The following is an 11,072-nucleotide window of genomic DNA, read 5'->3' on the forward strand; positions in this document are numbered from 1 at the left end:
TCTCTTTTTTCTCTCTGTGTTTTTTCTTTGTCCGTTTCAGCTCCTGCCATTCAAAGAAGTTTCTATCAAAACGTTAGTTGAACACAAACTAAAGTAAAAGAGATTTCAGTGAGAACACATGGCAAGAAATAGACTTTGCAAAAAATGGTTTGGAAAAGTCTCAAAACAAATGGACTATCATAGCCTTCAACAATCAAACAAACAACAAAAAGTGAATTCTGAGGAAGGGGGGAAATCTGATTCCGAGACTTAACACATTATAATAATCAGATGCCAAATTTTACTTTATCTCTAAATACAGAATTAGGCTAGAAGGGAAAGGAAGAAAAAGATATTTAATGCAAATAGTAGCTAAAGAGAATTGGGGTGGCTATACTAATATTAGAGAAAATAGGCTTTAAGTAAAAAATTATTATAAGAGACAAAGAAGGATATTATATATTGATAAAATATCAATTCATCAAGAAGATATAACAATTATAAACATCAGAGCTCTAAAATATATCAAGCAAACATTGAAAGAATTGAAGGGAGAAATAGACGCTGTAAGATAATAGTAGGAGACTTCAATACCCCCACTGTCAATAAAGAATAGAACAACCAGACAAAAGATCAATAAGGAAACAGTGGACTTGAACAACACTGTAGACCAACAGAATCTATCAGACATATACAGAACACTCACCCAACAACAGCAGAAAACACATTTTTCTCAATTGAACATGAGCATTCTCCAGGATAGACTATATGTTAGACCACAAAACAAATCTTATTAAATTTTAAAAGATTGAAATCATATAAAGTTTCTTTTCTGAGCATCCTGGAATGAAGCTAGAAATCAATAACAGAAGGAAAACTGGAAAATCCACAAATATGTGCAAATTAAACAACATATTCTCAAATAACCAGTGGATCAAAGAAGACATCACAAGGGAGATTAGAAAATATCTTGAGACAAAAAGATAATGAAAAACATAACATACCAAAATTAACGAATGCAGAGAAGCAGTGCTAAGAGGGAAATTTATAGCTGTAAACGCTTACATTAAGAAAAAGAGAAATCTCAAATCAATAACCTAACTTACTCTTTAAGGAACTAGAAAAAGAAAGCAAACTAAAGCTAGCAAAAGGAAGGAAATAATAAAAATTAGAGGAGAGATAAACAAAATAGAGAATAGAAAAACAATAGAGAAAAATCAACAAAACCAAAATTTGATTCTTTGAAAAGATCAACAAGGCCGACAAACCTGTAGATGGATTGACTAAGAAAAAAGAGAAGACTCATATAACTAAAATCAGAAATCAAGCGGGACATTATGACTGATTTTACAGAAATAAAAACTATAAGAGAATATTATGAACATTTGTATGCCAACAAATTGGATAACCTAATGAAATGGACAAATTCCTAGAAATACATATCTACCAAATCTGAATCATGAATAAATAGAAAATACGAGTAGATTTAAAACTAATATGAAGATTAATCAGTAATCAAAACCTCTCAAAAAGAAAAGTCATGGGCCAAATGGCTTCACTGGAGAATTCTACCAAACATTTAAAGAAAAATTAACATTGATCCTCAACTGTTCCAAAAAATTGAAGAAGTGAGAACATTTCCTAACTCATGCTATGAAGCCAGAATTACCCTGATAGCAAACCCAGCAAAAATGCTATAAGAAAAGAAAACTACAGATCAATATTCTTTATGAACGTTGATGCAAAAATCCTCAACAAAATACTAGCAAGCTGAATTCAACAGCCTATTGAAAAGGTCATATACCATGGCCAAGTGAGAGTTATTCCTGGAATGCAAAGATAATTCAATATACAAAAAATAACCAATGTAACACACCACATTAACAGGATAAAGGAAAACCCCCTGCATGATCATCTCAACTGATGCAGAAAAAGCATTTGACAAACTATCAAAATATCAATATACAAAATATTAATTACAACTTCTCTTTATTTGGGATGTGCCATGTGCCAAGCAGTACAATTAGGCATTTGATATAGAATGTTTTGAACCCACAAGGCAACACCCTAAGATATGTAATATTATATTAGCACATCCCTCTTACATATGAAGAAACTGAGGCTGAGGCTTCAAGACTGAAGTCATATGTCAAAATCACATATATAGTGAGGAGTAGAGTAAGTACATACGTTCTAGATTTTCAGCTTACAAAACCTGGGACATTTCTACGGCGTATTGTGGCTTTTGCTTCTGTTGTTTGTTTGTTTTATCAAACCATTTTGTTGAGGGGCTTCAGGGAAGGAGTGAAGCCTGGGAGGGCAATGAGATACAATGTCCTTGGCCCAGGTGGGATCTCCCAGCTTCACAGTTGCTGAAATCTGCTTCTATATGAAGGAGAATCAAAATGAAGGTACCAAGAGCTGATTTGAGAAAGTCACTACCTAACTGATGGGCTTAATAAAATGGCCTTTGATGTCTTCACCCCTGTCCCCATCCCGACTGGTAATAAAGGGCTACAATTTTGATTGCATATTAGCTTTCATTGCTGGAATGGAGGTCTGGCCCATCTCACTCCCAAACTGACTTTGGACTGCTGGATGATGTCTCTTCCCTTTCCACAGTCTCCGCAGGGAAAGACCTGTTCACCTGGAACCAGCAGCCCAGTAGTAGAGCAGACCCCACGTGGCAGCAGAAAGAACAGAAAACAAAAAGGCAGTTAATAAATTGAGAAAGCTGGAATCGATCTGGTTTTGACTCAGAGTCATACTCTGTCTCTCTTGGAAAAAAACATTCTCTCTAAAAGATTGGTGCCAGCTCACTGTACTTGAGTTATAAATAAAAGTCAGAATTAGAGTTTCCAATTTTTTAATGAGTTTTAATAGATACATTGTTTAGCTTCCTGACAAATTGATGAAATGCAGACCAACTAAATTGCAAAAATGCCTCTGACATTTGTTTACTTGGACTATTACAAGAAAAGAGATTGTTCAAGATTATATCCTTTTTTTTTGTAGTGAAACCCAAAAGTCTGCTTGTGCTGACTCCTGAATTTGTACATTTTCAACCTGAAAAATCGCTTTACAGCTAATACCTTGCTTTAGCCCCGCAGCTGGGGAGGCGGTGTACCTGTCAGGTCAAGTGCTTCTGCTATATGAATGGTGGAAATGGTGACATCTCCAGACTAGGAAGTAAAAGAGTGTTTGAGGATCCAGCTTTTGTGGATGAGGTGAAGGGGCGTTGACCTAACCTAAAAGCCTGGGTTTTTCTAAGACTTAGAGATCGGGGATTTCTGGGGAGGAGCTGCTGGTATGTGAACTCCTTTTCCCTGGAGTTATCCACAGAAGTAACCCCACATTTTGTTTAGGTTCCACTGATTGCCCTCTGCTCTTTGATGGTTTTTACAGCCTCCCTCGTCTATCACTGGGCATGCGTGTAGAGTGACAATGACAGAGGAAGCACTTAATGTTAATCAAGATGTGAAAGCCCTTAAATGCTATATGTGATGTGAATGCTGGCTGCTCTAAAAAGTTATGTGATGCTATAATATGGTGTGTCATGCCAGTTTCATCATTCCAACCCAAGTTGTCTTATGTGAACCTGGTCTATTAAAGGAAAAGCCTTCCTCCTTTAAGAAAATGGAAGTTAAAAAAATAAGAAAAAAAAAAAAAAAACCTCTTTCATTTCCACTTCTCACCAGGTCAGGTGACTTCTGTTATCTTCTCTGGGTTGAAGGCTTTAACCACGGGAAATAGAGTGGCATTAAGCAAGAATTTTCCTATTACTGAGAAAATCTGCTTATTAAGTTTGCCAGAATCTGTCTACCTCTCAGCCAAAATGACAGGCTGGCGAATCCCATGCCAGTGGGTGTGGGCGGCTTATCGGGCTCTCATCTCTGAAGGCAGAGCTTACAAGTAGGTCACAGGCAAAGGAATTGGTGGCTTCCTTTCAGTCTTGCCTTTCCAGTTGGGATTTTAAAGAAAACCTCTGGGGTGGAGGCTCGGAGGCAAGTTAGCAGGTATGGGATACCTGGGGACCAAGTAGCCCTGCTCATGAGCAAGGATTAGGAGGCAAAAACCCACCTAGGCTAATTAGAGCCTGTGGTACCATCCCTTCCTACCAAAATATTTACTAAACCCTGAAATCAAAGACTGGCAAATCCCCAAAGATCAACTCTACCCTCTGGGGTTTGTCAAAATCAATCCCATCCTTCTGGGTCTTAGGAGATGTGATCCTTGCCCTCTTCCTGTCTGCACTTCAGAGTTCTGACCATTAGTCAACTCTGCTGTCAGCATTAACTTTTGTTCAAGTTCAAATCTGGAAATATCTTCCCTTTATTCTCTGTGTCCCTTTTCTCAGCCCACTGCAACACTCCCCAGTCAAAGAAAGCCTTTGTAGAGCTCAAAGTAAAATGCTGTTTCAGAATGGTCACCACGCCAGGGTGTAGCCTGCATTCAGCAGAATAGAAGCGGAATGTGGCCTTTGGCTTGTATAATTGTCGTGTCTAAAAATAGCAGAGACGCCCCTTACTGTACTGGTGACACACAGACTCACGAGGGATGAATAATCATCCTGACAGTCATTGGGGGTGGGTAAGCAATAGAGAACAATGAGTAAAAACTGATCTCAAAATATAAAAATGAGTAGCACAAACTTCAAAGGATGTTTTCATTGTAAACTAGGGTTTTCATTCCTTGATCCATTCCTCTGCCCCTTTATTCTTTATCTCTAAAACCTGAGTTTGCCCTCATTCACGTCTTCTATTGAACAGGCTGCTGGAGGGGAACACTCCTACTCCACGGAGTTCTCTTGAAGGGGCCTGACTGCCAGACTAGAAGACGAACACAGTGTCAATCAGTACACCCAGGCCTCCAAAGATGGAAGAGTTGTGAACCCACACCCGTCTGGTAAAGACACTTCCCCTACACTTTGCAGTGATAAATCCACTTTTGCATTATGTAATTTAGATTTTCAGGTGACTATAAGCAGTCATTTCTCCCTTGCAAACGTAGGATACCCTTACCAGCAATTTGCTCATTTTCAATAAATGGTAAAATAAAAGCAAGAACAATTCACTTGGAGTGAAAAGCAAAGTACATAACTTGACTTCTTTTCCTACTTATTACCCACATGTTTTCCCCCTTCTCCTCTGGATTGCATGTATAAACAATGATCTGAGGGCCAGTGTCTTGTATTTCAGAACTGGAGTGTTTTGATGATAACAGCACGTGGAGCCCTGGGGTGGAACGTCTCAGTAGCAGTTAAAGGTTAGGGAACATGAGTGGACATGCTCGTCAGTGTCTCTGAAGAAGGGCCACATTAAGTGATGCAAGGCCAAGGGTGAGATCTCTGAACCTCCTAAGCCTGTCTCTCCAACCTTCAAGGCACAGCAGGTATTATTGCTCCAAGTTGCCTTGGAGCGTGTCTGGGCATGTCTGCAGCCTGGGGGTGGAACCTCAGCTGTGTCATGGAGTAAAGGATGCTCAAAGCTGGAAGACACTTTTTAGTTCATAGACGCCAATTTCCTCAATTCACCGTCTAAGGCCTGTGTAATTTAACTATGGTTGTCCAAGAGCATTTGCAAGTACTCTACACATTGTGAATCGTTTTCATACGCATAATGTCATTTGTTTGTCCCCTAAAATTTGAAGTACAGATAATCATCCTTTTTTGCAGAGGCTCAGAAAGATTAAGTGGCTAGTTCCAAATCATGAAACTGTAAGCGGGGCTGAGACTGAGGCTCGGTTTCATACCTTCTGTGCTCTTGTCCCTAGGTTATGCCGCCCTGTCTGCAGCTAGAGCGTACGTCGTCCCGCAAACCGTTGTTGTGTGCTTTCTAGGTGCCGGTATCATACACAGCTCCGTAATCTGTGTTCCTGCTGCATCTAAGCCATTAATAAGGTGATGCTGGGACTTCCCCGGCGGTCCAGTGGTTAAGACTTCGCAATCCCACTGCAGGGGGTGGGGCACGGATTCAATCCCTGGTCATCCCGATGCTTTGCAGCGTGGCCAAAAAAAAAAATGATGCTGCGTAATTGGAATAAACTTTATCTTTTGGTCATTTTTATTTCATTAGAGAAATAAATACAAGGACTTTTTTTTTTTTTTTTTTTTGGTCTTTACTTTCCTGTGCAGGTAAGGAGTCTCATTTTGGCTTCCCTCAAGAAAGTGGTACTAACATACCTAACAAAGATGATCATAAAATCTCCTGGGGAGGTACCTGGGAGAGTACCAAATCCAACTTTGTCATGTTTAGAGATGAGAAGATTAACACCAGAAACTTCAAGTAACTTTTCTAAGGCCACACAGCTAGCTAGGTGCTGAGCCAGAACTGAAACCCAAAATGTCTGATTTATTTCTCCTAGAAAATAAATTTTAGTTTATTTCTCCTAGAAACTGAATCGTTTTCAGCCAAGTGTAGTTTGACTGCTTCATATTAGTACTTCTTTTTCCAAGACAGTTTTTACAACGTGGTAAGATAAAAAGGGACACCTTTAGGTTTTAGGTTATATATAAATATGTATATACCTGATAGACGCATACAGGAAGATTAGCAATTAAGCACATTAATCTGAAAAAAATGAGAAAAATGAGGAGCATCTCTGTTCTCACTTATATTTGTCCTTTCTAATCAAGACCATGTGAAGCTAGAAAAGAACCAAGAGCCCAGCGTGACTGCCAAAGACAAAGAAAGAACAGCAGAGAAAGAAAACCGAGGGAAGAGTGGAGTCGAGATGTGGTGCTGTTTCCAGCATCTCAGCCCAGGGTCACACTTCCAGCTCTTCAGCAGGTAAGAATATTTTGCTCACATTGGGCCAGTTCACGCTACGCAGGAAAGCCTGTAGCCGTCCTCTCAGCCCGCCGCCTCCGGTGGGGGCCAGCGGATCAGGCCCAGCCCTGCCATTCCTTTGACTGACATGCTTCCAAGCCCAAAGAAGGACCTCGCTGCTCACCCTGCCCTGTGGTGGAAGGGTCCACTGTCAACTCCCGACAGTCGTCAGGAAACGATTGTCCATTTCTCAGGTGTCTTTTTCCCACCTGTGTGTGTGTGTGTGTGTGTGTGTGTGTAGGAAAGCTCAACCTTCTTTTGGCTCACAGCACTCCAAGTACTCACCATTCATGCAAGTTAATTATTTACAGTTGTAATCATAAGCTTCCTTTTCCATGACAATGCAAGGAGCATTAGGTACAGGAAAAGGCCTTCCAACGACTCGTTCCACCTCTCGGTTACCACAGTATCTCTTCTGCAGGGTTCCAGAGCCTTGCACCTGCCCGCAGAGAGATGAGAGACACATTGTTTCTTTACAGTCTCTCCTCCTAGGAGGGGAAAAGTTGCTTGCTGAGTCTGCCTGCTGAGATTCCCTCTTTGGATTTTCATTCTTAGATCAACTTCTCATGAGGCCAAATGGCCAAGACAGATCAATAACATGGGCTCATTTAATTGGTTCGAAAACAGTGCTCAACAATGTTTGCCCATGATCATCTTCAAACTTCTTCCCAGTAATCCTCTGCCCTACTCTTCCCTCGTCCTGCTCCCCTCCCTCCTTAATTACCTGTATGCCACCATCCCCAAGCAACTGTTAAGAAATTCTGTCATTCCAGCCTCCCACTTGGTGTTCCGGCAGGGGTGACGTGGGAACCAGGAAGAGGGTGTAGCTGGCTGACCTTGTTCAAAGCCCCTGTCCCCAGAGCGCTGCTTTTCTGGTCCTGCTCCTCCTTGAGGGCTTTCCCTGTGGGCTCCTGCCCCTCACCCCAGCCCGAATCTACTCATGTGAAAAACACTGCTCTAGCTGGAAGGTTCTTTAAGCCAAATGAGCCCTCAGAGTCTCTGGTCTCCTTGCACCTAAGGGCGCTCACCCTGGAGCCGATTCTAGGCTGGTACTATGAATATGGGAAACAAAATGGTAACTTCTCGTTCAGGAATTGAGCCCAGTGAGATGAAGTGACGTGCCCACCATCCACACAGTTAGCGGAAAATGCAGTAACCAAAAGACTCAGATCCGAGCTTCAACTCCATTTTCTTTCCAGCATCCCGGTGTTGGCCGAGGCAAGCAACAGGGACCACTGGCACAGGGTCAGCTGGGGAAACTTCCTGCTCAGAGGACTTGGTCCTTTGCTTTTTGATTATATTTCTTACTGAGTAGAAGGAAATATTTATTTTCATTAGGAAAGCTAAAGGAGTAGAAGACCCAGAAGTCCTGGGTGGGATTGTATAATTTATAGAGAACTCCGTGGAGGGCAGGGCACAGGAAAAGAGAATGATTGATGTGCCCAAAGGTTCAAGAAGTGAAAGAAACCTAAAGATCTTCATAAATGTCAGATTCTCAGATATTCTAAAGACACTCTTGCTCAGTGTTTTCCACATTTTTAAACCCACGTTCTCACACAATGCTTTTTCAGTGAAGCCTCCATGAATCTCTAAAACCCAAGAAGATTTTGAGTAATTTCACTTGTTATATTTGGGATCATGAAAATATACACCCTTATAGATTTTTAAGGTGTCCCCAGGGCAACTAGGTACTTCTCCTCCCCACATCCACTGATAATCCCTGTAGCCCAATCCTGCAGATGAAGAAAATGCCAAGAGATGACCTGCCTAAGATCCTCTAGCTGGTTAGCTGCCTGCCCAAGATAAGAACATATGTTTCCTGTCTTCTAGTCAAGAGCTTTATCCTCTATAACGTCCTGTGTCCCAAGAGTTCAAGTGTATCAGAAATGTGAGCTGTACTTAGACTATTCAATTCTTCAAATTCTTTAAAGCGCTCAAAATATTTCCTTGGGGAAGAGTTATTCTAGGCATCTTCTGGGAAACAAGCACATGGTATATCCATTATCCAAATGGCTCTTTAGTCAGAGAAAGAAACGTTGTTGTTAGCTGCAGAGAATAGAGCCCCAGCCAAAGTCTCAATCTGCCTCTGAACAAAGGGGTGGGAGAGTGAATGAGAAGAAGAATCACAGAAAAGAAGACACCACTGTCCACTTGAATTTGGCGTAGTGAAAATTGATGAACACATAGCCCCAAGCAGTATAAGCCCTCATTCCTAGACTTAAAATTTTAAGAAGAAAACTAATCAGCCAAGTGAAATGAGAATTATTAAATGCTTGGAAGTGCCTCAGGAATCTTTAGAAATTTAAGCTACACTCTATAATTAATACATATGGGATTTTTGTTTTGAAGAAAGGAAAAGTACAGCTGCACTGTGGACTCACAAGGAAGATAGAGGATTTCATCTTGAAAGACAGAAAATGATCTCTCTCTGAGAATCTGAAAGAAGGTGGGCTCACACTGGAACATGCCTGAGAACTGCACGGGGCAGGAGAAGACAGCAGCAGTCCCTGGAAGGAATGCGTGGGCAGAAGGGTTATAGGAACTTTCAAGGCTTTTATAAAAGGATCGGAGAGAAAAGAAACATAGGAGGCCCATTAGTAAATCAGAAGAAAGATGGATTTAATGATGCACATGACATTATTGAGATCATGAACCGCATCATTAAATTCATCTTTTAAAAAGAAGAAAGAAAATATATCCCCAGGAGTCTTTTTGTGTGGAGAGGAGGGGCAGGGAGGGTAGAAATCTGAATCTTTTAAAAAATGGTCACTTGTAAACAAGCAAATTTTAAAACCAAACGAATTCAAAAGCAAGCAAAGCTAATCAACGGCGTGAGAAGTTGAGAGAAGGATAACCTTGGAGAGGAGGGGTGGGAGGCTTCTGGGATACTCGTGATGTTCTATGTCCGCACCTGTGTGAGATTCCGGGGGTGGGAAATTTTTTTATGAAAATTAATTGGGCTGGACACTGTGACTTTTATGTGTGTGTCATACAGTAATTAAAAAGTAAAAATAGAAATGAAATAAAATGAGAGTTTTGAAAAAGATAATTATTAAAATGATAGTGATGTGACACCAGAATCCAAGGTGGGGTGGTAAGGTGATGGAATTATCAAGCAACACATAGATAGTTTCAAAAATCATTAGAGGGCTGAAGCGTAATGGAATAGCAATGAATCACGGTACAGCCACATTTTACTTTGCTATCAATTTATTCCTGTACAATTATATGTGTATGCATTTATGCATGTAATTTTGTGGTAGATAGTTCTCATTAATAGGAATCTTATACCCCATTTGAAATTAAATCACCACTGTCTAATTTTTCTTATTTAAAAGCAAATCCAAATTTCCATATATACAATTTGTTTAAATTGAAGTGTATCCAAATTGGCAGAAAGGAATGAAATCATATAGCCATATGTGACTTTTAAGAAAAAGACTAGTCAATTCAACCAGAAATAATTTGATTGCTAATTATGTGGCCAATTCAATACTAGTTATCACTGAGGATAAAAAAGAAGTAAAAGATTTTGTTTCTGTTAAGGACTAGTGATCTAGTTGGGGAGAGAAGACTAATAAATGTGAGTGGCACAGAAATGCTACATTGTTCATTCAATGCTGTCTCTAAGTGGTAATATGAATGTAATAGTATGAACACATGGTATCTTAAGCAGAGTATGATTTTGACTTTCTCTTTTCATAAAAAATGTTGAAATGAGAACTACTATATTGATGGAAATTTGTATAGACTATAAACTGAAAACTCATTTTATAGGAATTATCTGATGGAGATCAAATTAGATGTCATTTTATTAAACAGGTTCATTAAAATTTTCTAAGAGATTCTTTACAACAATAAAATATGCAATTGTTTTACTAATCCATAACATTCTTTGAAAGCCCTAGAACATTTAAAAAGAGGGAAGGGGAGGAAATAAGGAGATCTCTCAAGTTGAATGCCAGTACCACTGGAAACCAATTACCAACATGGTATGTGGGGAGACACTGGTCAAGTCCAAGTGCCAAAAGCAATGCTGAGGTCAGAGTGCACAACAAACTACATTAGAATTGGGAACATGACTTAGTAGGAAATGGCAAAACAAATAAGCAGAGTCTAGGTCTGTGTCTACACAGTAGTAAAAACTCCCATGTTGAAAAGGAAAAAATAGTCTAGTAGAATGAGCAATAGCTCATCTGAATGTCCACATTTCAGCCTTGTTTCCAACCACATCTGTGAATGAATCAGAAGTTTCCCTCAGTCGAG

General features: G+C 40.0%; 1 protein-coding gene across 5 annotated transcripts in view; it reads left to right on the plus strand.

Moving 5' to 3' along the window:
- COG6 (component of oligomeric golgi complex 6) overlaps window positions 1-9,516 on the plus strand; it is a 179,639-nt gene extending 170,123 nt beyond the window's left edge. Inside the window, exons 24-27 of one of the 5 annotated variants that reach the window (XR_009498678.1) lie at window positions 4,749-4,884; window positions 5,752-5,878; window positions 6,614-6,767; window positions 9,156-9,516. The gene's annotated coding sequence lies outside the window, so the exon portion shown is untranslated. Of the gene's footprint in view, window positions 1-40; window positions 98-4,748; window positions 4,885-5,177; window positions 5,477-5,751; window positions 5,879-6,613; window positions 6,768-9,155 lie in introns of those variants that run through there. The other 4 variants (XR_009498680.1, XR_009498676.1, XR_009498677.1 and 1 more) reach the window with 4 other exon arrangements.
- Window positions 9,517-11,072: the final 1,556 nt, after the last annotated feature.

Source organism: Balaenoptera ricei, chromosome 18 (assembly GCF_028023285.1).
Source record: "Balaenoptera ricei isolate mBalRic1 chromosome 18, mBalRic1.hap2, whole genome shotgun sequence".
Taxonomy (NCBI): Eukaryota; Metazoa; Chordata; class Mammalia; order Artiodactyla; family Balaenopteridae; genus Balaenoptera; species Balaenoptera ricei.